Source organism: Pan paniscus, chromosome X (assembly GCF_029289425.2).
Source record: "Pan paniscus chromosome X, NHGRI_mPanPan1-v2.0_pri, whole genome shotgun sequence".
In the NCBI taxonomy this organism is placed as follows: domain Eukaryota; kingdom Metazoa; phylum Chordata; class Mammalia; order Primates; family Hominidae; genus Pan; species Pan paniscus.
The window spans coordinates 63019336-63045470 of NC_073272.2; the positions used below are offsets into that span (position 1 = coordinate 63019336).

The 26135-nt window shown below is 38.8% G+C and overlaps 1 protein-coding gene across 12 annotated transcripts in view; it reads right to left on the minus strand.

Annotated features, from left to right (window-relative positions):
- SPIN4 (spindlin family member 4) overlaps positions 1–26135 on the minus strand; it is a 215906-nt gene that overhangs the window by 121245 nt on the left and 68526 nt on the right. Inside the window, exon 1 of one of the 12 annotated variants that reach the window (XR_010111301.1) lies at positions 9573–13677. The exons of the other annotated variants lie outside the window; for them this stretch is intronic. The gene's annotated coding sequence lies outside the window, so the exon portion shown is untranslated. Of the gene's footprint in view, positions 1–9572; positions 13678–26135 lie in introns of those variants that run through there. 12 annotated transcript variants of the gene reach the window in all.

Below are 26135 nucleotides of genomic sequence, written 5' to 3' on the forward strand. Positions count from 1 at the left end.
ACTATTTCTACATAGGCCCTTTAGATTGGCTTTGAAGAAACTCTGTTCCACAAGGAGTCTCAGATAAGACCTTTTAAAGCCAAGCCCAACCACGTGTTTGTATCCTTAAATACCTGTGAGTTGGGTAATCCTCACCTCTTAAGTTCCCAAGATAAACTTGGAGCTGCTAGGCCGGTTAGAAAGTGACATTTGTTACTGACCACAGGTCAGGAAGCCTGTACAGGGACTGTGTAGGCAAGGGCATGAGGCCAGTTTCTCCCACAGAGCTTTTACCCACTCTGCAAGTTGAGATTGACTCCTTAAAGAGAAGCATATGATTCCAGTCAAAGCCTTGGTAAAATAACCAGTTTCTTCCATTGTGCCCTGTTGCAAAAGAAAAATGGATTCTTATTGCACTGATGCAAACAACTCTATTACCATAAGTTAAGAATACTCACAGATAGTTTCCAAATTATAGAAGAATCAGACAGAGAAAAACAAACATGCTACAAATTTTGTTCACAGGAGTATACCTTATTCAATTATTAAAGGTCATATATAATTCAAAATAGTTTCCTTGACGCTGAGAAACAAAACAAGGATCAGCAATATTCCAAGCAAAAGTTAAAAATATTTGGTTCAGTTTCCTGAGTTCAGTCCACTTAGTTAACTCTTATTTTGCTTGATATTTGTCATCATTTCAGCTCTTAATGAGTGCTCTACATTTTCCTTTATTCCAATGTCACAATGTCCAAAGATATCAGAAACTAGTATTTGAGAGCACCTGTCAATCTTATCACTTATTATAAACCATCTTTTGAAAAGGATTAAAACAAGACAATTGTCTATGTATAACAAAATGTCCAGGGTAATTACAGTTAGAAACACAATAGACAAAGTAGTTTGGTTATCTCAGTGGTTTACAATAACTTAACAACCTTAATTATGGTTGATGGCAGACACTTAGACATTAGAATTTTAGAAATCCCATATAATTTTGGAATACATATTAGTATTATTCACCAAAATATAACAGAAAGGAGATTGAACACCATTTTGGCATTCCCATATACCTAAATATGTTAAATAGTCCTGTTTACCCCTCTTTTCTGAACACTCCAGTGGCCCTTCTGGAGCCTCCAAAAAGCCAGGTGTCAGGAAAGATAGTTTTGAAACTGAAGTTTGATTCTGGGAAGCCTGTTAAATAAGTTAGAGGATTAAAACACTCAATTTTACGAAATAAAATTCCAGATTACCATAAATTATTTATTTTGCCAAAATGATGACTCAGAAATTTTAAATAAGTAAATAACCTTTTGTTTTAATGCTCAATTTACATAAAAACCATATAATACCATTTCGAATTTATGCAATATGTTCACACACAGAATTTTGCAAGATTAATTTTTACAATCCTTCCACCACTTGTTCGAACTTTTAGCTTTATCCTTTCTAATTCAAAATAATTCTTCAACCCTAGGCAGAAATTTACATTATAAGATGATATGCCTTCTTATAGTCTTTAACTAAAGAACACATTTTACTGTTCTTACAAACCTTGCATATAAATCTATTTCCAGTAATCTTAATTACATGTCATAATGGCAAGTCCTAGCAATTTTTACCTTTAATCTAAAACCTGGTAAGTTGTTTTAATTGTGTGCTAGGTGCAGTCAAGGTTTGACTCCTTCTGGCATAATTAAGAGCACAGTTAGTTCCATATGCCCCCAGGCCTTACCAATTGTGAAGCTGGCAAGTTAAATAGTTCTTAAAACCCAAAGGGAAATTTATAACCTTAAAACATTTAGGAAGCTTAGTACCTAACCTGCATAATTTAGTCCATCTATTTATATTTGGATGGCGTCTGCTTTTTACCAATAATATTTAAGGCTGTTTTTATTTCTCAAAGATTAAAGTCACATGAACTGAAAGGTACTACAGCTTTTACCTTCCCTTTAAGAAATACTTGATGCAAGTGCTTGCCTTCCTTTAGGCCTAATTAGAGCTCTTTTTATATAAATTACACACACAAAACATATATAACTACACAGACAGGCAGGAGAAAATCCAACCCCCCACAAGATCCTTTTACACAACCAAAACTTTACAGAGAATATAAAAAGTGATCTTTATCATTCCTAGCCTAGCAAAACATCTTCCAAAAGGAAAAAAAAAAAACTTATTTAAAAGTTAACCGCTGGACAATGTGGAGAAGAAAAAAGGATGCCTGGGGGAAGAGTCTCCTATTCTTATGCAACTGGTTCCTCCACCCGGAAGAAAAGCTTAACTGTTGTGGGATGGAGTTAGACTCCCTGGCTGGGAGATGGGGAGACTTCAGACATGTGGCAGGGAATGCCAGCAAGCCACCTGGGGTGCTTTGGGCCATGTGTTCCAGCCCCGGCAAGGAGGGGAGGGTGGTGAGGAGCCACTGCTTCCTGGTCTGTCTTGAAAAAGTAAGGAAAGAGCAATGGAAAGGCCCCTGACTCCTGCGAGCAATGGGGTGGGGGCAGTTTGCCTTACCCTCAGACGTCTGAGGATGAAAAGGCTTAGAAATGAGAGGGAAAGAGATTTATTGGTTTGCATCTCCCCTTCTCAAGCCCCACATTGGGCACCAAAGCTGTTGTAGAGCTTTCTCTTTAGTTTAGCTAAAAGCTGGGTTCTTGTCACATGACCATGAGAGATTAGGCTGGAAGACACTTTGAAAAGTGAGAAAAATGAAATTTATTGGGCAAAAATGGAAACAGGAACTTTCAGCAGAGTGAGAGTCCTGCTAGTATATGCTTCCCACTTTGCAGATTGAATATCCGGTTCCTCCCAGGAAGAGGAGGGGCCAGGTTCCTCCCTGCTGCAAATGGTGCAAACTTCCTGAGGCTCCAACCCAGTGTGCATTCCTCCCAGTGCACAGGGTGATCAGAGGTTCTCTGGGGACCCTTTTATACTTGCCTGTCTCACTTTAACATAAGAAAAATATTATAATTTAAATTCTTTGCATTTCATAAGTTTTTAGATTGTTTTCCTCAGTGATTCTTATTTTCAGGTTCAAGAAATTAAATATACTTTAAAATTGTTTGAGTCTTTGTTGCAGACAAGATTGCATGGACTCCTTTCTTGCCACTTCTCTCCCAAATGTATATTGAGAAACTTTTGCATTAACATGAGGAGCAACAACAACAACAACAAACAAAATAAAACAAAAACGCGAAACAAAAAACTCTGAGAAGTGTACAGAGGAAGGTCAACTGGTTAGGGACCCATGTACTGTAATTGCAACATAATTGGGTGTTTTATAACCTCTAACCAAAAGAAGATGACTCAAGACTAGCATTTTCTGACATCTCAATAAGCAATAGTAGGTTGCAATCTGAGGAGGCTCAACTCTCCACCCAATAAAGCAAATTACCAGCTGACAACAATAGTAATAGCAATAGGACTGGCAAAAAAAAGAAATTCATCAAAACCACCACTGATAAGAAGTAGTCAGTGGAAGTGTTCTCTCCAACTGGGACTGAAACTCCCTCCCTCACTGATATGCACCAGGTAGACAGGTGGTATCAGCAAAGAGGACCTTGCCACAACAAGTGACCTGGGCTGAAAGATTCCCTTCTCACATCAAGAGAAAGTTGGCAACAAGGCTGATTTGGAAAAGGGAATACTGGCCCTATAAGTGTCCTAGTGTAGGAAATCTCTTCATCCCCCCATACCAGAGACTCTTTTCCTTCACCTAGAGATATCTGACAGCCTGAACTGTGGAAACTCTTTCCACCCCCACACGTAGTAGCAAACCAGTTTATAAAAGTATGCCAGAATCTGTATGATACACCTAAACAGAATCATATACTGGTAAAATTAAAGATCTAAACATGACCATGTGTTTCCTATCATAATATCCCAAATATCTGTAATAAAATTGAAAATTACCCATCACACAAAATAGCAGAAAAATAAAAACTTGTATGACAAAAAACAATCAACACACTCCAAGACTGACAAATTGGATGCTAGAATTAATTGGCAAGGACTTTAAATCAGCCTTTAAAAAATGTTTTTAAAAGCAATTACAAGCTATTTTGAGAGAACAAAAAATTAAAATACTTCAGCAAATAAATAGATGTTAAAAAGAACCAAATGTAAACTATGGAACTGAAAAATACAATAAGAGAAATAAAAATAAACTTTATTGGACAGACAAAATAGAAGAGGTAGAATGATAAAAGATAGAAACAGTGATCTTGAAGAAAGATCAACAAAGTAGATCAAATCTTTTTTTTTTTTTTTTTTTTTGAGACAGGGTATTACTTTATTGCCCAGGCTGAAGTGTAATGGTGCAATCTCAGCTCACTGCAACCTCTGCCTCTCAGGTTGAAGTGATCCTCCCACCTTTGCCCCCCAAGAAGCTGGGACTACAGGCACAAGCCACCATGTCTGGCTATTTTTTGTAGAGGCAGAATTTCACAATGTTGCCCAGGCTGGTCTTAAACTCCTGAGGTTAAGTGATCCCCCACTTCAGACTTCCAAAGTACTAGGGTTACAGGCATGAGCCATCACACCTGGCCACATATATAAAATCTTAAAAACAGAGGCCAAGGTGGGTGGATCACTTGAGGTCAGCAGTTTGAGACCAGCCTGGCTGACATGGTGAAACCCATTTCTACTAAAAATACAAAAATTAGCCAGGCATGGTGGTGGGCATCTGTAATCCCAACTACTTGGCTGGCTGAGGCAGGAGAATTGCTTGAACCTGGGAGGCAGAGGTTGCAGTGAGCCAAAATCACACCATTGCACTTCAGCTGGGTGACAAGAGTGAAACTCCCTCTCAAAAACACAAAAACAAAAGACACACACACACACACACACACACACACACAACCAGAAACAAATATAATAAAAAGAGAAACTCAAGGACCTTTGGGAAAATAACAAAGACACAACATTTAAACCATCAGTGGCCCAAAAAGAGAGGAAAAAAATTGGGGTTGAAAAATTATTGAAAGAAATAATGGCTGAAAACTCCACAACTTAGAGAAGACACAAACTTACAGATACAAGAAAGTGAGAGAACCCTACAGAAGCAAAAGTAAGCTGAAGGAAATCCTCACAAAAACATACCATAATTAAACTCATAAAAAGTAAAGGCAAAAAATATCTTCAAAATAATTCAAAAAAGTGATAGAACTACCAAATGGTAAATCTGTAAAAATGTAGAAAATCTGAATAAAGTGTTTTCTCTACACTAATTTTAAAAAGGTTTTCTGTCTCCAAGCTGAGTAAGTCCACATGAACATTAAATAAGAAAAAGTATAAAAGAAAAAAATCTAAGCATAAAAGTGCTATCCATACTTTCAAAATCCTTGGATTCTCTACCTTTAAATTTTATTCAGATTTTGTTCCAAAACAATAAAAATGGTTTGAATGTTGACTCCATAAACGTTTACAACCTCTGAAAACTGTTTTAAAAGCCTGAAAGAGCAATGACTTAACCCTTACAGAATAGCCATGGATTTTGAAAAAATAGTCAATGTTTACTATGTAACAGTTGCTTTCCCCGTTACCCTTTTCTTGGAAGAAATAAACAGCTTCCTTCTGGTTTTACCAGAATGCATCCATTATCTCTTTCCACAATGAAACTAACATAGTTACATAGAGATTACAGATGCACATAAGTCAACAACTCATGCATAATCTTAAAAATGCTAAATTTCAACACAACAATGAAGATAGAAAATATCATCTAAGGTTCTGTCTTATCTCTCTAGCCAAGTAGTGTTACTTTGATAAATTTTGAATTTATTTTTGGGCACGTTTTTACTTATTTTCCAGGAAAACATTCTTAACATGGACAAACTTGAGCACTGCAATATGCTTTGAGGTTAATTTTTAAATCATCAGTATACTCTTCTAAAATTGAAAGTCTTACAAATAGGCCTCTTTATCCTTCAGAGAGCCATTTCATCAATAATGAGCTTTTACAAATCAGATTAGAAGTAGAGGTAATTAGCAAAACTACCATTTTGTTCAGTGCCTTAGAGATATGAAGGGCTTAGTTTCAGACCATTACAATGAAGGGAATATCAAAATAAAGTGAGTTACACAAGGTTTCCCAGTGCATATAAACATTATGTTTACATTATACCATAGTATATTAAGAGTGCAATAGAATTATGTCTAAAAAACCATGTATACACTGTAATTTAAAAATACTTTGTTGCTAATGATTATCTAAGCCTTTAGTTGAGTCCCAATCTTTTTGCTGGTGGAGAGTCTTATACTGATGTTGATGGCTGCTGACTAATCAGCATGGTGGCTATTGAAAATTAGAGTGTCTGTGATGAGGAAATTAAAGAAAGAAAAATAAAATTAAAAAGAAAAAAGAAATAAGCTTTCCTGTATTAGGCTGACTTATCCCAGAGGCAGCAACAGGCACATCCCAGACCCAAGAAGAGCCTAGATAAACACTATCTGAAAAGCTAAGACACAAAAGAATGTGTTCTAGAGACTCCCAGCACTCCCTCAACATAAGGAAGAAAAAAAAAAATTTCCTTTCTTTTATAGTATGAGTTTATAAAGATTCCTGATATCTGTAACTAGTAACTTCAAGTATTCCATTTTATCTAAGCAGTACAATGAAAGTCATGAGCTGTCCGAGCAGGCCTGAGCTACAGCCACCTGGGCGCCATAGTGAAGGTTATGAGATAAGCCAGTGCAAGGCTCGTTTGAGCAAGCCTAGATAACAGCCGTCTAGGCTTCATAGATAACAGCCATCTAGGATGTATAGCAACAGTCATGTGTAATCCTGAGTTATGCACCTGTCACAATTTAATTAACTGCCTTTGTTCTGCCTCTGTATCCTTGCTTTTGTGCCAGTACACTTTGAGCCACTGTAAGCTTATTTCAGGCCAGCCCACCCCCTTTTTGAAGTGTGTATAAAGGTTAAGTGCTGTCTTTGTTCTAAGGCCCAGTCCCAAGATGTTAAACCACTAGATCTGAGTGCACTCAATACATCCTCCCACTTTACCCCGAGGTCTCTCTAGTCCTCCTGATTCCCGCAACATCTGTGGCAATTTCTCAAAATAAGACACCAATAAAATTTGCCACATAAACTGACTCTTCCTTTCATGAAATGTATCTCCATAGACAGTGATGTTGTTTGATAGCATTTTACCCACAGCAGAACTTCTTTCAAAATTAGAGTCAATCCTCTCAAAATCTGCCCCTGCTTTATCAACCAAGTTTATGTAATATTCTAAATCATTTGTTGTAATCTCAGCAATGTCTGAAGAATCTTCACCAGAAGTAAATTCTAAATCAAGAAACCACTTTATGTGCTCATCCATAAGAAACAATTTCTCATTCATCAAAGTTTTATCATGAGATTGCAGTAATTCAGTCACATCTTCAGGCTCCACTTCTAATTATAGTTATCCTGCTATTGCTACTACATCTTCAGTTACTTCTTCCACTGAAGTCTTGAACTCCTCAAAATCATCTATGAGGGTTGAAATCAGCATCTTCCGAACTCCTCTTAATGTTGATATTTTGATCTCCTCCCTTGAATCAAGAATGTCCTTAATGGGCCGGGTGTGGTGGCTCATGTCTGTAATCCTAGCAGTTTGGGAGGCCGAGAAGGTGGATCACCTGAGGTCAGGGGTTCATATGTTCTTCTCGACATATGAAAAGGCTCAAGCAACCACACTATAAGAGTGGAAGACTTAAATAGCCCACTGGCAGTGTTAGATAGATCATTGAGGCAGAAAACTTACAAAGAAATACTGGAATTGTACTCAATATGTGACCTATTGAACCTAAGAGACATCAACAAATACTCCACCCACTAAATGCAAATTACACATTTTTCTCAACTGCACACAGAACATATTCTATAATCAGCCACATGCTTGGCCACAGAGCACATCTCAATAAATTAAAAAAAAATGAAATCATACCAAACACTTTCAGACTACAGTGAAAAAAAATAGAAATCAATATCAAGATCCCGCAAAACTACAAAAGTACATAGAAATTTAAAAAATTCTAAATTAAGGTAAAAATTAAAAATTATTTGAAATGAATGAAAATGGAGACACAATACACCAAAATTGTTGGAATGTAGCTAAAGCAGTGTGAAGAGGAAAGTTTACAGTGCTAAATACAAACATCAAGAAGTTAGAAAGGTCTCAAATGAACAATCTAGGATCACACCTAGAGGAACTTAAAAGGAAAAAAAAAGAAATTTACCCCAAAGCTAACAGAAAGAAGAAATAACTATAATATGACAATAATGGAATGAAATCAAGGTGTAAAAAGCTATACAAAAAATCAATAAAAACAATATTTGGTTCTTTGAAAGAGTAAGTAAGATTGATAGACTGCTAGCTAGATTAACAAAATATAAATAAATAAAAGATCCGAATAAGCACAATCAGGAATGACAAAGATGACACTCTAATCCCAAAGAAATATAAAAGATCCTTAGAGACTATTATGAACACTTAAATGCACACAAATTAAAATATCTTGAGGAAATGGATAACAATTCCTCAAAACAAAGAACCTCCCAAGAATGAACCAGGAAGAAAGTGAAAACCTGAAGAGACCAATAATGGGTTTCAAAATTGAATGAGAAAGACAATCAAACAAACAAACAAAACAATGAGAACAACAACAAAAAAAAACAGGTGCCAACCAAAAAAGGTCTGGAACAGATGGATTCACAGCAGAGTTCTAGCAGACATACAAAGAACTGTTATCAGTTTTACTGAAACTATTCCAAAAAATTGAGGAGGAGGAACTCCTCCTTATCTCTTTCTATGAATCCAGCATCATCCTGATATCAAAATTTCACAGAGACACAGCAAAAAATAAAAACTTTAAGCCAACATTCTCGATGAACATAGATGCAAAAATCCTCAATAAAATGCTAACAAAATGTTAACCAAATCTTTCAGCACATCAAAAATTAATTCACTATGATCAAGTAGGCTTTAGTCCTGGGATGCAATGTTGGTTCAACATATGCAAATCAATAAATGTGATTCACCACATAAACGGAATGAAAAACAAAAACCACATGATCATCTCAATAGACGTAGAAAAAGCATTCAATAAACTCCAACATCCCTTCATGATAAAATCCCTTAATAAATAAAGAAACATACCTGAAAATTATAAGAGCCATATAGGACAAACCCACAGCCAATATTATACTAAATGGGCAAAAGCTGAAATCATACGCCTTGAAAACTGGAACAAGACAAAACTGGAACAAGATGCTTACTCCCACCACTCCTATTCAACATAGTACTGGAAGTCCTTGACAGAGCAATCGAACAAGAGAAAGAAATAAAAGGCATCCAAATAGGAAAAGGAGTTAAACTCTCTCTCTCTTTGCTGACAATATGATTACATACCTAGAAAACCCTAAAGACTCTGCCAAAAGGCTCCTAGAGCCACAAAATGACTTCAGTAGAGTTTCAGGATACAAAATTAAAGCATAAAAATCAGTACCGTTACTATGCACTAATAGTACTCTAGCTGAAAGCCAATTCAAGAATGTCACTTCAATACCATTTACAATAGCCGCAAAGAAAATGAAATACCTGGGGCACGGGGGTGTTCCAAGATGGCCGAAGAGGAACAGCTCCAGTCTGCAGCTCCCAGTGTGATCGACACAGAAGATGGGTGATTTCTGCATTTCCAATTGAGGTACCGGGTTCATCTCATTGGGACTGGTTGGACTGTGGGTGCAGCCCACGGAGGGTGAGCTGAAGCAGGGAGGGGCATTGCCTAAGCTAGGAAGCACAAGTGGTGGGGGGATTTCCCTTTCCTAGCCAAGGGGAGCCATGGGAGACTACCTGGAAAAACGGGACATTCCCCACCCAAAAACTACACTTTTCCCAAGGTCTCAGCAACCAGCAGACATGGTGATCCTCTCCCATGCCTCGCTTGGCAGGTCACACGCCCATGGAGCCTTGCTCACTGCTAGCACAGCAGTCTGAGATTGATCTTCAAGGCGGCAGCCTGGCTGGCGGAGGGGCGTCTGCCATTGCTGAGGATTGAGTAGGTAAACAAAGCAGCTGGGAAGCTCAAACTGGGTGGAGCCCACCGCAGCTCAACAAGGCCTACTGCCTCTAGACTCGACCTCTGTGGGCAGGGCATAGCTGAACAAAAGGCAGCAGACAACTTCTGCAGACTTAAACGTCCCTGTCTAACAGCTCTGAAGAGAGCAGTGGTTCTCCCAGCACAGCGTTTGAGCTCTGAGAATGGACAGACTGCCTCCTTAAGTGGGTCCCTGAACCCCATGTAGCCTAACTGGGAGACACCTCCCAGTAGGGGCCAACAGAAACCTCATATAGGTGGCTGCCTCTCTGGGATGAAGCTTCCAGAGGAAGGATCAGGCAGCAATACTTGCTGTTCTGCATTATTTGCTGTTCTACAGCCTCCGCTGGTGATACCCAGGCAAATGGGGTCTGGAGTGGAACTCCAGCAAACTCCAACAGACCTGCAGCTGAGAGACATGACTGTTAGAAGGAAAACTAACAAACAGAAAGGTATAGCATCAACATCAACAAAAAGGTCATCTACACCAAAACCCCATCTGTAGGTCACCAACATCAAAGACCAAAGGTAGATAAATCACAAAGATAGGGGGACACCAGAGGAGAAAAGCTGAAAATTATAAAAATCAGAGTGCCTCTTGTCCCCCAAAGGATTGCAGCGCCTCACCAGCAACGGAACAAAGCTGGACGGAGAATGATTTTGACAAGTTGACAGAAGGAGGCTTCAGAAGGCCAGTAATAACAAACTTCTCCAAGCAAAAGGAGGATTTTTTTTTTTTTTTTGAGAAGGAGTCTTGCTCTGTCGCCCAGGCTGGAGTGCAGTGGCGTGATCTCAGCTCACTGCAAGCTCCGCCTCCTGGGATCATGCCATTCTCCTGCCTCAACCTCCCAAGTGGCTGGGACTACAGGTGCCCGCCACCACGCCCAGCTAATTTTTTGTATTTTTAGTAGAGACGGGGTTTCACCGTGTTAGCCAGGATGGTCTTGATCTCCTGACCTCGTGATCTACCCACCTTGGCCTCCCAAAGTGCTGGGATTACAGGCGTGAGCCACCATGCACGGCCGTTAAAGGAGGATGTTTGAAGCCATTGCAAGGAAGCTAAAAACCTAGAGAAAAGATTAGACGAATGGCTAACTAGAAGGTAGAGAAGACCTTAAATGACATGATGGAGCTGAAAACCATAGCATGAGAACTTCGTGACGCATGCACAAGCTTCAATAGAAGATTTTTTCAAGTGTAAGAAAGGGTATCAGTGATTAAAGATCAAATTAATAAAATACAGTGAGAAGACAAGGTTAGAGAAAAAAAAGTAAAAATAAATGAAGAAAGCCACCAAGAAATATGGGACTATGTGAAAAGAACAAATCTACGTCTGATTGGTGTACCTGAAAGTGATGCGGAGAATAGAACCAAGTTGGAAAACACTCTGCAGGATATTATCCAGGAAAACTTCCCCAATCTAGCAAGGCAGGCCCACGTTCAAATTCAGGAAATACAGAGAACACCACAAAGATACTCCTAGAGAAGAGCAACCCCAAGACACAAAATTGTCAGATTTACTAAGGTTGAAATGAAGGAAAAAGTGTTAAGGACAGCCAGAGAGAAAGGTAGAGTTACATACAAAGGGAAGCCCATCAGACTGACAGCAGATCTCTCAGCAGAAACGCTACAAGCCAGAAGAGAGTGGGGGCCAATATTTGACATACTTAAAGAAAAGAATTTTCAATGCAGAATTTCATGTCCAGTCAAACTAAGCTTCATAACTGAAGGAGAAATAAAATCCTTTACAGACGAGCAAATGCTGAGAGATTTTGTCACCACCAGGCCTGCCTTACAAGAGCTCTTCAAGGAAGCACTAAACACGGAAAGAAACAACCGGTACCAGCCACTGCAAAAACATGCCAAATTGTAAAGACCATTGATGCTATGAAGAATCTGCATCAATTAATGGGCAAAATAACCAGCTAACATCATAATGACAGGATCAAATTCACACATAACAGTATTAACCTTAAATACAAATAAGCTAAATGCCCCAATTAAAACACACAGCCTGGCAAATAGGATAGAGTCAAGACCCATCAGTGTACTGTATTCAGGAGACCCATCTCACATGCAAAGACACACATAGGCTCAAAACAAAGGGATAGAGGAAAATCTACTAAGCAAATGGAAAACAAAAAAATACAGGGGTTGCAATCCTAGCCTCTGATAAAACAGACTCTAAACCAACACAGATCAAAAGAGACAAAGAAGTCCATTACATAATGGTAAAGGGATCAATTCAACAAGAAGAGCTAACTATCCTAAATATATATGCACCCAATACAGGAGCACCCAGATTCATAAAGGAAGTACTTAGAGACCTACAAAGAGACTTAGACTCCCACACAATCATAATGGGAGACTTTAACACCCCACTGTTAATATTAGACAGATCAAGAAGACAGAAGGTTAATAAGGATATCCAGGGCCTGTACTCAGTGCTGCAACAAGCAGATCTAATAGATATCTACAGAACTTGCCACCCCAAATCAACAGAATATACATTCTTCTCAGCACCACATCGCACTTACTCTAAAATTGACCACATAATTGGAAGTAAAACACTCCTCAGCAAATGTAAAAGAAAAGAAATCACAACAAACTGTCTCACAGACCACAGTGCAATCAAATTAGAACTCAGGATTAAGAAACTCACTTAAAACTGCACAACTACATGGAAACCTAACAAGTTGCTCCTGTGTGACTACTGGATAAATAACGAAATGAAGGCAGAAATAAAGATGTTCTTTGAAACCAATGAGAACAAAGACACAACATAGCAGAATCTCTAGGACACATTTAAAGCAGTCTGTAGAGGGAAATTTATAGCACTAAATGCCCAAAAGAGAAAGCAGGAAAGATCTAAAATCGACACCCTAACATCACAATTAAAAGAACTAGAGAAGCAAGGGCAAATACATTCAAAAGCTAGCAGAAGGCAAGAAATAACTAAGATCAGAGCAGAACTGAAGGAGATAGAGACACAAAAAAACCCTTCAAAAAAATCAATGAATCCATGAGCTGGTTTTCTGAAAAGATCAACAAAATTGATAGACTGCTAGCAAGACTAATGGAGAAGAAAAGAGAGAAGAATCAAATAGATGTAATAAAAAATGATAAAGGGGATATTACAACTGATCCCACAGAAATATGAACTACCATCAGAGAATACTATAAACACCTCTATGTAAATAAACTAGAAAATCTAGAAGAAATGGATAAATTCCTGGACACACACTTTCCCAAGACTAAACCAGGAGGAAGTTCAATCTCTGAATACACCAAAAACAGCCTCTGAAATTAAGGCAATAAATAATAGTCTACCAACCAAAAAAGTCCAGGACCACATGGATTCATAGCAGAATTCTACCAGATGTACAAAGAGGAGTTGGTATCATTCCTTCAAAAAATCCCAATCAATAGAAAAAGAGGGAATCCTCTCTAACTCATTTTATGAGGCCAACATCATCCTGATAACAAAACCTGGCAGAGACACAACAAAAAAGAGATTTTTAGACCAGTATCCCAGATGAACATCAATGCGAAAATCCTCAATAAAATACTGGCAAACTGAATCCAGCAGCACATCATAAAGCTTATCCACCATGATCAAGTCGGCTTCATCCCTGGGATGCAAGGCTGGTTCAATACGCCCAAATCAATAAATGTAATCCATCACGTAAACAGAACCAATGACAAAAAGCACATGATTATCTCAATAGATGCAGAAAAGGCCTTTGACAAAATTCAATAGCCCTTCATGCCAAAAACTCTCAATAAACTAGGTATTGATGGGACATATATCAAAATAATAAGATCTATTTATGACAAACCCACAGCCAATATCATACCGAATGGGAAAAAACCAGAAGCATTGCCTTTGAAAACTGGCACAAGACAAGAATACCCTCTCTCACCACTTCTATTCAACAGAGTGTTGGAAGCTCTGGCCAGGGCAATCAGGCAGGAGAAGAAATAAAGGGTATTCAATTATGAAATGAGGAAGTCAAATTGTCCCTGTTTGCAGATGACATGACTGTATATTTAGAAAACCCTATCATCGCAGCCCCAAATCTCCTTAAGCTGATAAGCAAATTCAGCAAAGTCTCAGGATACAAAATTAATGTACAAAAATCACAAGCATTCCCATACACCATTAACAGACAGAGAGCCAAACCATGAGTGAACTCCCGTTCACAATTGCTTCAAAGAGAATAAAATACCTAGGAATCCAACTTACAAGGGATGTGAAGGACCTCTTCAATGAGAACTACAAACCACTGCTCAATGAAATAAAAGAGGACACAAACAAATGGAAGAATATTCCATGCTCATGGATAGGAAGAATCAATATCGTGAAAATGGCCATACTGCCCAAAGTAATTTGTAGATTCAATGTCATCCCCATCAAGCTACCAATTACTTTCTTTACAGAATTGGAAAAAACTAATTTCAATTTCATATGGATCCAAAAAAGAGCCTGCATTGCCAAGACAATCCTAAGGAAAAAGAACAAAGCTGGAGCCATCACGCTACTGGACTTCAAAGTATACTACAAGGCTACAGTAACCAAAACAGCATGGTACTGGTACCAAAACAGAGATATAGACCAATGGAACAGAACAGAGCCCTCAGAAATAATGCCACACATCTACAACCACCTGATCTTTGACAAACCTGATAAACATAAGAAATGGGGAGAGGATTACCTATTTAATAAATTGTGCTGGGAAAACTGGCTACCTATATGTAGAAAGCTAAAACTGGATCCCTTCCTTACACCTTATACAAAAATTAATTCAAGATGGATTAAAGACTTAAATGTTAGACCTAAAACCATAAAAGCCCTAGAAGAAAACTTAGGCAATACCATTCAGGACACAGGCATGGGCAAGGACTTCATGACTAAAACACCAAAAGCAATGGCAACAAAAGCCAAAATAGACGAATGGTATCTAATGAAACTAAAGAGCTTCTGCACAGGAAAAGAAACTACCATCAGAATGAACAGGCAACCTATAAAATGGGAGAAAAGTGTTGCAATCTACCTATCTGACAAAGGGCTAATATCCAGAATCTACAATGAACTCAAACAAATTTACAAGAAAAAAACAAACAACCACATCAAAAAGTGGGCAAAGGATATGAACAGACACTTTTCAAAAGAAGAAATTTATGCAGCCAACACACACATGAAAAAATGCTCATCATCACTGGTCATCAGAGAAATGCAAATCAAAACCACAATGAGATACCATCTCTTACCAGTTAGAATGGCAATCATTAAAAAGTCAGGAAACCACAGATGCTGGAGAGGATGTGGAGAAATAGGAATGCTTTTACACTGTTGGTGGGAGTGTAAATTGGTTCAACCATTTTGGAAGACAGTGTGGTGATTCCTCAAGGATCTAGAACTAGAATTGCCATTTGATCCAGTAATCCTATTACTGGGTGTATACCCAAAGGATTATAAATCATGCTACTATAAAGACACATGCACACCTATGTTTATTGCGGCACTACTCACAACAGCAAAGACTTGGAACCAACCCAAATATCCAACAATGATAGACTGGATTAAGAAAATGTGGCTCATATACACCGTGGAAAACTATGTAGCTATAAGAAAGGATGAGTTCATGTCCTTTGCAGGGACATGGATGAAGCTGGAAACCATCATTCTCAGCAAACTATCACAAGGACAGAAAACCAAACACCGCATGTTCTCACTCATAGGTCGGAATTGAGCAATGAGATCACTTGGACACAGGGCAGGGAACATCACAGACTGGGACCTGTCGGGGGGTGTGTGGCTGGAGGAGGGATAGCATTAGAAGAAATGTAAATGATGAGTTGATGGGTGCAGCAAAGCAACATGGCACATGTATACCTATGGAACAACCTGCACGTTGTGCACATGTACCCTAGAACTGAAAGTATAATAAAACAAACAATATTTATTTCTAAAAATCCACACAAACAACAAAAAAAGAAATACCTAGGAATACAGCTAACCAAGGAGGTGAAAGATTACTACAAAAAGAATTACAAAACACTGCTGAAAGAAATTAGAGATGATATAAATAAATAAACATTCCATGCTCATGTTCAGAAGACTTAATATTATTAAAATGGCCATAGCACCTAAAGCAATTGACAGATTCAATGCTATTCCTATTAAACTACCAACAACATTTTTTCACAGAATTAGAAAAAAAGACTTCTAAAATTCATATGGAACCAAAAAAAGAATCTGAATAACCAAAGCAACTCAAAGCAAAAAAAAAAAAAAAAAAAAAAAGCTGGAGCAGCACTTTTTCTGACTTCAAACTATACTAGAAGGCTACAGTAATCAAAACAGCATTGTACTGGTACAAAAAACAAAAACAAAGAAAGACACATACACCAAGGGAAGAGAAAACGGAACTGAGATGTAAAGATGCACACCTACCACCACCTAATCTTCAACAAACTTAAGAAAAACAAGCAATAGGAAAGACTCCCTATTCAATAAATGGTGCTGTGAGAACTGGCTATCCATATGCAGAAGAATGAAACTGGACCATTACCTACCACCATATACAAAAATTAGCTTGAGAAGGATTAAGGACCTAAATGTAAGACCTCAACCTATGAAAATCCTGGAAGAAAACCTAGAAAATGCCCTTCTTGATATTGGCCTTGGCAACATATTTATGGCTAAGTCCTCAAAATAAATTGCAACAAAAATAAAAATTGATTAAATAAGACTTAATTAATCTAAAGAGCTTCTGCATAGCAAAAGAAACTATCAAGGAAGTAAACAGACAACCTATAGAAGGGGAGAAAATACAAACTATGCAGCCAACAAAGGTCTAATATGCAGAATCTATAAGGAATTTAAACAAATCAATAAGCAAAAAACCACTCCATTTAAAATTGGGCAAGGGACATGAACGGACACTTCTGAAAAAAAGACATACAAGTGGCCAACAAACATATGAAAATATATCGTCATTAATCATAAGAGAATTGCAAATCAAACCATAATGATATGCCATCTCAAACCAGTCAGAATTTCTTTTGTGGAAAAATAAAAACATAATACGTTGGCAAGGCTGTGGAGAAAGGGGGACACATACCTTTTTGGTGTGAATGTAAATTAATTTAGCCATTGAGTAGAGCACTTTGGAGATTTCTCAAACAACCAACATTTGAACCACCATTCCACTCAGCAATCGCATTACTGGGTATATATCCAAAGGAAAATAAATCATTTTACCCAAAGGATGCATGCACCTGTATGTTCATCACAGCTCTATCCACAATAGCAGAAATATGGAATCAACCCAGGTGCTCATCAATGGTGGATTGTATAAGGAAAACGTAATCCATATACACCACGAAATACTACACAGTCATAAAAAAGAATGAAATCATTTCCTTTGCAGCAACATGGATGCAACTGGAGGCCATTATGCTAAGCAAACTAATGCAGAAACAGAAAACTAAGTACCACATGTTATTACTTATAAGTGAGAGCTAAACACTGGGTACACATGAACATAAAGATGGGAACAATAAACACTGAGAACTACTAGGGTGTGAGAGAAGGGGGAGGGGGAGGGCTGAACAACTACCTTTTGGATAGTATGTTCTCTACCTTGGTGACGGGTTCAGTCGTATCCCAAACCTCAGCATCACACAATAAACCTTTGTAATAAACCTGCACATGTTCCCACTGGTTCTAAAATAAAAGTTGAAAAAAATGATAATTATCCTCCTTTTTGTATTAAGATTATTTTGATTTCAAATGACAGGAAACCCAATCACAAGTGAGCTAAGTAAAAATTTTTTTTTTTTTTTTTTTTAGACAGAGTCTTGCTCTGTCACCCAGGCTGGAGTGCAGTGGCCTGATCTTAGCTCACTGCAACCTCTGTCTCCCAGGTTCAAGCAATTCTCATGCCTCAGCCTCCCAAGTAGTTGGGACTATAGGCACATGCTACCATGTCCAGCTAATTTTTGTATTTTTAGTAGAGACGGGGTTGCGCCATGTTGGCCAGGCTGGTCTTGAACTCCTGACCTCAAGTGATTCACCTGTCTCAGCCTCCCAAAGTGCTGGGATTGCAGGCGTGAGCCCCCTTGCCTGGCCAAAAAGATCAAATTTTGTCTCCCTAATTGCAAAGTCCCAGGGAAGACTTGCCTCTGTCATGGCTTGATCAAAGAGATAAAGTGATTACACTTAAACCAAATTGAGAATAAGATTAGTAGTTATGGTACAAGTTTGAAATTTTATGTCACATATATGAGGTCTTGGGTCTCCAGTGATTTGCCTTTTACTCACATAGAGAACACTGGACATTCTTACTGTTCCACGGAATCTTATCTGCAGGCCGAAGTCAGTTAATTATTATCTTGTATGGTTCAAATCTTGTTTACTGCAAATACCTCACAAATCTATGTTATCATGCCCTCTTTACAAATTGGGATTGGCAGAAATGCGGATAAATATCCTCATTCTGAGTGAACACACTACGGCTGTCTAGTTGAACAAATGATCCTTGTAGCCAGTTTGAACAAGGTGCCATCTCTCTGAGGTATGCTAACGTTCTGATATAATAATATTTTTGGATAAGAAAAATTTCAAATCAAACTGACAAACTTGCTTTTTTTTTTTTTTTTTTTTTCACTCTTGTTGCTCAGGCTGGAGTGCAATGGTGCGATCTTGGCTCACTGTAACCTCTGCCTACCAGGTTCAAGTTATTTTCCTGCCTCAGCCTCCTGAGTAGCTGGGATTACAGGCATGTGCCACCACGCCTAGCTAATTTTTGTATTTTTAGTAGAGACAGGGTTTCTCCATGTTGGTCAGGCTGGTCTCAAACTCCCTACTTCAGGTGATTAGCCTGCCTTGGCCTCCCAAAGTGCTGGGATTACAGGCGTGAGCCACTGCGCCCAGTCCGGAATTGCTTTTTTTTTTTGAGAATAAAATTTTGAAAGCTGGAAAAAGAATTTCCAATATATGCTAAAACTTGCAGAGGAAACAGATATGGTTGTGGTGCAAGCAGTAGCCATGGGTCCAGACCCCTTTATCATCCTTATCAAACTTCCCCAGTCACTCAGATTCTTTTCTGAATTCTATGATGAGCACTGCACTCAAGAGGAGCACTGTGTTAATTAGCAATGGATCTTAATTGTAGGAGGAGTCAGAAAGCACCTTATTTGTGGCTATAAGACAGACAGACAGTCCACTAACTGATGAAAGTGGTGAGGAGAAAAATGAAATCAGATATATAGTTTATTACTTTATAATGTATGATTTAGTTACAGTGGCATAACTTCAGCTAACAGCGTAAAAATAAATGTTTTTCTCCGGTTTGCCCTAGATTCAATAATTAGAATACATTTAACAATTGTACCTGTAATGTAAAACATTGCATTTTTTGCCTTTATACTTGGCCAAACTAGAGATATTTCATTTTCAGTTGACACTGACAGAACAAGGTTAATAAGTTACATAAATAGGACAAAGATATAAAATTCGTAAAGGATTATGAAACACCACAGAAAATTGAATATTAATTTGAAACGTTATTTGATATGGTGTTTTGATGTCATCACAGCAGCTACGTGGCACTTAGAATCTGTGCATCTGGGGGAGGGAGAGTGCGCTGATTGTGGAACTTACCATTGGAACTCAGTGCTGCCCTGTCCCAACAGAAAGCAACACCAGGCAGAACTCACATTGTGTCCACAGAGAAAGCAATTAAACCAGCTCTAGAAATCATCAATCCCAGCAGTAGGAACCTAAGTTCCAGCAAGCCTCTCACCATGGGATAAAATCCTCTGGAACCCTAAACAAACTGGAAAGGCAGTCTAGGAAATAATAATTGCAATTCTTGGGCAAGTCCTGGTTCTGTGCTTGGCTCAGAGCCAGTGGACTTGAGGGGAATATGACCTAGTGGGACACCACTTGGGTTGCCAAGGGAGTGCTTGTTCCACCCCCTCCTTAATCCCAGGAAGCACAAATAGCAGCTCCAGGAGAAACTCCTTCCCTCTGCTTGAGGGGAGAGGGAAGACTAAAGAGGACTTTGTCTTGCAACTTGGATACCAGTTCAGCCACAGTAGGACAGGGCAGCAAGCAGAGTCCTGAGGCACCTGCCTCAGGCCAAAGGGGAGTCCACTGCCTTGAATGGAGAATTCCAGGCCTGGCAGCATTCATCACAAGCTGAAGGCAGAGCCTTTGGGCCTTTTTGGTGCCAGCTCAGCTGCAGTAGAAAGAGCACTGGCTAGATTCCTAAGATTTCTGACTGTAGAATCTGGCTCCCTGATGGCATCTCTGGACCTGACTGGGGCTGCGGGGAACTTGCCAACCTGAATGGAAAGACACAAACCTGGCTGGCTCTGCCACCTTCTGATTGCAGAGGCCTAGGACCTTGTGCAAACAAGGCAGTGGTTACCCGAGGCCTTGAGTGAGACCAAGTACCATGCTGGCTTCAGGTCTGACCCATCACACAAGTACCATGCTGGCTTCAGATGTGACCCATCACAGTCCCAGTGGTGCGGACCACAGTAGTGCTTGTGTCACCCCTCATCCAGCTCCAGGTGGCTAATCACAGAGGAAGAAAGAGAGAAAGAGAGAAACAGAGAGAGAGAGAAGACAGAGAGACAGAGAGAGAGAGAGAGAGACTCTATTTATTTGGGAGAAAGTAAGGGAAGAGAACAAGAGTCCATGCCTGGTAATCCAAAGAATTCTTCCGAATCTTATCTAAGACTACCGAGGCAATACCTCTTCAAGTCTGTAAGAGCCACAGCTTAACTGGGCTTGTGGGGCCTCCTAATGTAGATATGGCTGCAGAAAACAAAAACTTAGATAACAACACCCAAGTCCCTTTGAATACCTGAAAAGCCTTCCCAAGATGGATGGGTACAAACAAGCCCAGACTGTAAAGAGTACAATAAATACTTAACTCTTTAATGTCCAGACACTGATGAACATCCATAAGACCATCCAGGAAAACATGACCTCACCAAATGAACTAAACAAAGGACCAGAAACTAATCCTGGAGAGACAGAGATAGGTTACCTTTCAGACTGAGATTTCAAAATAGCTGTTTTGAAGATTCTCAACTAAATCCAAGATAAAATAGAGAAGAAGTTAAGAATCCTAATAGATAAATTTAACAGAGATTAAAATAATTAAAAAGAATTAAGCAGAATTTTGAGATGAAAAAATGCAATTGACATACTGAAGAATATGTCAGAGTCTCTCACCAGCAGAACTGACCAAGGAGAAAGAAGAATTTAGTGAGCTTCAAGATAGGCTATTTGAAAATATAGTCAGGGGAGACAAAAAAAGAATGAAGCACACCTATGAGATCTAGAAAATAGCCTCAAAAAAGCACTTCTAAGAGTTATTGGCCTTAAAGAGGTCATTGAGAAAGAGATAGGGGTAGAAAGTTTACACAAATAGATAATAAGAGATAACTTCCCCAAACTAGAGAAAGATATTAATATACAAGTGCAAAAAGGTTATAGGACACCAAGCAGATTTAATGCAAAGAAGACTACATCAAGGCATTTAATAATCAAACTCCCAAAAGTCAAGGATAAAAAAAAAATGATATTAAAAGCAGCAAGATAAAAGAAACAAGTAATATACAAAAACAAGTAATATACAATGCAGCTCCAATACGTCTGGCAGTAGACTTTTCAGTGGAAACCTTATAGGCCAAGAGAGAGTGGCATGCCATATGTAATGTGCTGAAGAAAAACAAAAAAACAAAAAACCATTTTATCCAAAAGTATTTTATCCACTGAGAATATCCATGAAACATGAAGGAGAAATACTGTCCCAGCCATAGAAAGTAGAAGGATTTCATTAACACCAAGTTTGTCCTACAAGAAATGCTAAAGAGTTTTTCATTCTGAAAGAGAACAAAATTAATGTGCAATCAGAAATCATCTCACAGTGTAAAAATTACTGGTAATAGTAATTACTGGTAATAGTAAGTGCACAGAAAAATACAGAATATTATAACACTGTAATTATGGCATGTAAACTACTTACATCTTAGTAGAAAGACTAAAAAATCAAAATAATAAACAAAAACTTTTCAAGAGAGATAGTACAACAAAATATAAATGGAAACAACACAAAGTTAACAAGTGGAAGAAAAAAGTTAAAGGGTAGAGTTTTTATTAATTTTCTTTTTTCTGGTTTGCTTGTTTGTTGAGGCAATCAGTGTTGAGTTGTCATCAGTTTTAAGTAACAGGTTGTAAGACACTATTGCCATGAGGTAACCTCAAATTAAAAAAACATACGATATATTAAAAAATAGAGCAAGAAATTAAAATAAATCACCAAAGAAAATCACCTTCACTAAAGAAAGACAGGAAGGAAGGAAGGAAAGAAGGTAAAGAAGACCACAAAACAACCAGGAAACAAATAACAAAATGGTAAGAGTAAGTCCTTACTTGTCAAAAATCTTAAATGTAAATGTGCTCACCTCTCCAATGAGAATACATAGAGTGGCTAAATGGATAAATAAACAAGACCCAATGATCCCTTGCCTACAAGAAACACACTTTACATATAAAAAACACACAGAGACTGAAAATAAAGGGATGAAAAAATATTCCATGGAAATGGAAACCAAAAAAGAGCACAAATTGCCATACTTAAGAAGAAAAAACTATAAGAGACAAGGTCACTCTACAATGAGAAAAGGGTCAATTAACTCAGTAAGAGGATATAAGAATTATAAATATACATGCACCCAACACAGGAGCACCTGGTTATATAAAGAAAATATTATTATGCCTAAAGAGAGATAGACTCCAATACAATAGCTGGAGATTTCAACAGCTTATTTTCAGCATTCTGTCATAAAGACAGAAAATCAAAGAAACATTGGACTTAATCTGCACTACAGACTAAATGGACATAATAGATATTTATAGAACATTGGATTCGTGGGCACAGAAAACACATTCTTCTTCTCAGCAGATGTAACATTCTCACGGCTAGAACATATGTTAGGTTGCAAAACAATTCTTAAAGAATTAAAAAAATTGAAATTATATGAAATATCTTCTCTGATCAACATGAAATAAAACCAGAAATCAATAGCAAGAGGAATTCTGGAAACTATAAAAACACGTGGAAATTAAACAATATGTTCCTGAGTGACTGGTGGGTCAATGAATAAATTAAGAAGAAAAATGAACAATTTCTTAAAACCACTGATAATGATAACACAAGATATCAAAACGTATGGGATACAGTGAAAACAGTACAAAGAAGAAAATATATAGCTATAAGTGCCTATACCAAAAAAGTAGAAAAACTGTAAATAACCTAATGAGGTGTCTTAAAGAACTAGGAAAGCAAGAACAATGAAAACTCAAAATTAATAAAAGAAAAAAAGGAAATAATAAGGACCAGAGCAGAAATATAATTGAAATGAATAAAAGATCAATGAAATGAAAATTGGATTCTAGAAAAGATAAACAAAATTGACAAACCTTTACCCAGACCCAGAAAAAGAGAGAGAAGGTCCAAATAAATAAAATCAGTGATGAAAAAAAGAAATTAGGGGGCGGTTCCAAGATGGTCGAATAGGAACAGCTCCAGTCTACAGCTCCCAGCATGAGCAACACAGAAGACAGGTGGTTTCTGCATTTCCAACTGAGTTACCAGGTTTGTGTGACTGGGGCGTGTCGGACAGTGGGTGCAGGGCAGTGGGTGCAGCCCACTTTGAGAGCCGAAGCAGGGTGAGGCATCAGCTCACCTGGGAAGTGCAAGGGGTCAGGGAATTCCCTTTCCCAGCCAAGGGAAGCCTTGACAGACAGCACCTGGAAAATCTGTTCACTCCCACCCAAATACTACGCTTTCCCAAGGGTCTTAGCAAACAGCACACCAGCAGATTATAACCCGAGGCTGGCTCCGAGGGTCCCACACCCACAGAGCCTCGCTCATTGCTAGCACAGCAGTCTGAGATCGAACTGCAAGGTGGCAGCGAGGCTGGGGGAGGGGCGCCCACCATTGCCGAGGCTTGAGTAGGTAAACAAAGCAGCCGGGAAGCTCAAATTGGGTGGAGCCCACTGTAGCTCAAGGAGGCCCACCTGCCTCTGTAGACTCCACCTATGGGGCAGGGAATAGCTGATCGAAAGGCAGCAGAAACTTCTGCAGACTTAAACGTCCCTGTCTGACAGCTTTGAAGAGAGTAGTGGTTCTCCCAGCACGGAGTTTGAGATCTGAGAGCAAACAGACTGCCTCCTCAAGTGGGTCCCTGACCCCTGAGAAGCCTAACTGGGAGGCACCACCCAGTAGGGGCAGACTGACACCTCACATGGCCAGGTACACCTCTGAGACAAAGGTTCCAGAGGAACGATCAGGCAGCAACATTTCCTGTTCGGCAACATTCGCTGTTCTGCAACATTTGCTGTTCTGCAGCCTCTGCTGCTGATAACCAGGCAAACAGGGTCTAGAGTGGACCTCTAGCAAACTCCAACAGACCTGCAGCTGAGGGTCCTGACTGTTAGAAGGAAAACTGAAAAACAGAAAGGACATCCACACCAAAACCCCAACTGTACGTTACCATCATCAAAGACCAAAGGTAGATAAAACCACAAAGATGGGGAAAAAACAGAGCAGAAAAGCTGAAAATTCTAAAAATCAGAGTACCTCTCTGCCTCCAAAGGAATGCAGCTCCTCTCCAGCAACAGAACAAAGCTGGAGGGAGAATGACTTTGACGAGTGGAGAGAAGAAGGCTTCAGAAGATCAAACTTCTCTGAGCTAAAGGAGGAAGTTCAAACCCATCACAAAGAAGCTAAAAACCTTGAAAAAAAGATTAAACGAATGGCTAACTACAATAACCAGTGTAGAAAAGTCCTTAAATGACCTGATGGAGCTGAAAACCATGGCACGAGAACTATGTGACAAATGCACAAGCTTCAGTAGCCGATTCGATCCACTGGAAGAAAGGGTATCAGTGATTGAAGATCAAATGAATGAAACTGAGTGAGAAGAGAAGTTTAGAGAAAAAAGAGTAAAAAGAAACGAACAAAGCCTCCAAAAAATATGGGACTATGTGAAAAGACCAAACCTACGTCTGACTGGTATACCTGAAAGTGACAGGCGGAATGGAAAAAAGTTGGAAAACACTGCAGGATATTATCCAGGAGAACTTCCCCAATCTAGCAAGGCAGGTCAACATTCAAATTCAGGAAATACAGAGAATGCCACAAAGATAATCCTCGAGAAGAGCAACTCCAAGAACATACTTGTCAGATTCACGAAAGTCGAAATGAAGGAACAAATGTTAAGGGCAGCCAGAGACAAAGGTCAGGTTACCCACAAAGGGAAGCCCATCAGACTAACAGCTGATCTCTTGGCAGAAACTCTACAAGCCAGAAGAGAGTGGGGGACAATATTCAACATTCTTACAGAAAAGAATTTTCAACCCAGAATTTCATGTCCAGCCAAACTAAGCTTCATAAGTGAAGGAGAAATAAAATCCTTTACAGACAAGCAAATGCTGAGAGATTTTGTCACCACCAGGTCTGCCCTAAAAGACCTCCTGAAGGAAGCACGAAACATGGAAAGGAACAACCAGTACCAGCCACTGCAAAATCATGCCAAATTGTAAAGACCATCGAGGCTAGAAAGAAACTGCATCAACTAACGAGCAAAATAACCAGTTAACATCATAATGACAGGATCAAATTCACACATAACAATATTAAATTTAAATGTAAATGGGCTAAATGCTCCAATTAAAAGACACAGACTGGCAAACTGGATAAAGAGTCAAGACCCATCAGTGTGCTGTACTCAGGAGACCCATCTCACGTGCAGAGACACACATAGGCTCAAAATAAAGGGATGGAGAAAGATCTACCAAGCAAATGGAAAACAAAAAAACGCAGGGGTTGCAATCCTAGTCTCTGATAAAACAGACTTTAAACCAACAAAGATCAAAAGAGACAAAGAAGACCATTACATAATGGCAAAGGGATCAATTCAACAAGAAGAGCTAACTATCCTAAATATATATACACCCAACACAGGAGTAC